Below are 2,813 nucleotides of genomic sequence, written 5' to 3' on the forward strand. Positions count from 1 at the left end.
ACCCAGCAACTTCCATGCCTTAATGGCTGGAGAACAAGCAACCAGAGACGGCAGGACGTCTCCTGAATCACTCATCTTTGTTCCCTCTAAACTCTTTACATTCCTGATGGCCTCATCGTTACGAGCCCGATGTTATCACCAACCACGGGGCTTGTCGACCCCCATGGCCACACTCCCATATCTCCCCCTTCTTTATTAATATCCACCATCTTCTAGACACGAATTATTACTCCATGTATCACAGGCATAAGACTTGATTTTTTTTTTTCCCTCAGTCATTTTAATAGAAAAGCTTCAAGTCACAGGAAGTCTAAGATAAAACAGAAGCTTTCTCATATCAGGGGCATTTTAAGACTGACACGAAAATAAGCCTACAATTATTCTCAGTTTCCCATAGAGACACACAGAAGATTTATCTGTTATCTTTGCTTTCACTTCGGCACAAAATGAAGTATCATTTCTTAACTTAGATCCCATCAGAGAGGGACTCCCACCCCTCAGCAACGAGAGCATTTAGCATTTCCTATGAGCAGATTCTTTACTTTCTTTTTCACTATTTACTTTATCATCATACTGGCTATGGAGAAGCAATAGGTTTAATTCCACTGAACCAGAGATAAACACATACTCTTAACCCCTCTTCGTTACAAGAGCTCCTTAAAGGATAGAGTCAGTATTAATAATGACATTTTATAGCAAAGTATAACTCTAATTCAAAATGCTTTCACTCCAAAAGCTAAACTAAAACTAGTATTAGCAAGTAAAGCTAAAAATCTAGTTTCTTGCATGTAGAAGGATAATCACAAAGTCACCTAGGGCTTAACATCCCCCATACCTGCATACTGCTCATATTTCTGCCTTTCCCTAGTCATGCTGCAAGCCAAAGCTTCAAGAAGGCAGCAAGTACAAGCTTATCTGAATCGAGGGTAGAGTCTTATTAACCCACCAGGGCTACTTAACCCCCCATTCCTCTGCAGAGGGAGAGGGACACTCAACTGCAGTTACATTCAGGGTAAACTAACGAGCTGAACCTGCCAGAGCCGTCCGTGTGAATCAATTAACATCTGCCTCTAGATTTGCAGCACCTGCTAGCAGGCTGGATTACTGTAGGAAGCCAACTATGCTCTCCCAGGGTACTCAGAAGTGTCAGAGTACATTAGAGTTATAAAGCTGGTCTCTACAGTAGATGCAGGTGTGGAAAGTGGGTTGTTTAGCCCCTCTTGGCAAGTGTGTGGGAATGTATACTATTTTCTGTAACAAAATATCATACCAGAAGTAAAAGGAGTTAATTAATGTGCTTTTTTTTTTGTTGTTGTTGTTGTTGTTTTGTTTTGTTTTGTTTTGTTTTGTTTTCCTTCACCCAGCAGCAGGGTATCTGGCACTGTGGCTCTTAACTCTCTCTGCCTATAAGCTTTTAGATGCTCTTTGAAAGCTGAACTATCTTCTGAGGTGTTACAAAGCCAGTCAGGGGCAGCGGACTTCCTCCTTGAATTTTGCAAATGTATGTACGTGTGCTAAAAACACAGTGGCTTGTGTTCAGTTGTTGATCAACCTAAAAGTCATTCTCATAAAGTAGACTGCTTTGCCAGACTTCTTATCACCTGGAGCAGGATGAAGCTGTCATATACACAATGAAATGGGCATAGCAGACATGCTGTAGAATAACATGAAGATCAAATAGTCTAGAAGATGATGCTGTGGAGGACAAAAACATTTCTTTCTAAGGTTGCTGCATCTTTCTGTAAAATACAGATCCAGATCATTCAACAGATGCATAGAAAATATTATTCTGTCAATTACTTCCTTAGCACTTTATTCTTAAAAATAACATGCTTGTACAGTCTTCCTTACTTCAAAGTTCTCCCTTTACTTTCAAGATTCATTTTTTCCCCTTTTTCATATCAAAATGTCATGAGCTGATGTGCTGATGTAAGAAAAATGATCAGTCCTGTGTAATTCTAATAAATTCTATCAAGCTTTTTTCTTCTAGTTAACACTGAAGTGTTACAAAACCTCTCCTGTAGTTACCCATGCCCCAAAAACTCAGGCACAAACTGAAATCCTATCTAAGACATACTGGTTGTAAATTTCTGAGGCTTAACTCCAGGTAATACTTTTGGTGAGACTGCTACTGATACACAATGAGAGAGAAAATGGCTTAAAATTGCTTGGTAAAATATTATATTGCTTGGTAATATATTATGCAAGGTAAAATATTCATATTGAATTAATTGAACATATAAAAGTTTTCTGATTTGCTATGGTCTTGCTTTGTCAGTTTCATCAGGAATCATAAAACCTTCTTCACTGATATCTTTGGGCTGGTATATTCCCTCAAACAAATAGGAAATATCCTCTTTGCCTGTTTTACCTTAATTTATATTAGTGCAACATGAGAGCTATGAGAACAGATAAAATGAATTCTGTTTGTTTAAGAGATTCATTCCCAGTTGCATGCATAGTTGGTGTTCCTTCTGAATTATAGTCATGATGACAGTTAAGTCAGTTATGGAAAGTGTTTCTGTAACCCTAAATTTCCCATGCCTGTCAGTGTTCAAGAGGCACTTGGACAATGCCCTCAATAATATGCTTTAAATTATCTCTGAAGTGGTCAGGTAGTCAAACTCAATGATCTTTATAGGTCCCTTCCAATTTAACTTTCAATTCCAATAGAAACTCTATTCTATTCCAATAGAAACTCTATTCTATTCTAATAGAAACTCCCTTCCCTTCCCTTCCCTTCCCTTCCCTTCCCTTCCCTTCCCTTCCCTTCCCTTCCCTCCCCTCCCCTCCCCTCCCCTCCCCTCCCCTTC

Source organism: Oxyura jamaicensis, chromosome 1, assembly GCF_011077185.1.
Source record: "Oxyura jamaicensis isolate SHBP4307 breed ruddy duck chromosome 1, BPBGC_Ojam_1.0, whole genome shotgun sequence".
Classification (NCBI taxonomy): domain Eukaryota; kingdom Metazoa; phylum Chordata; class Aves; order Anseriformes; family Anatidae; genus Oxyura; species Oxyura jamaicensis.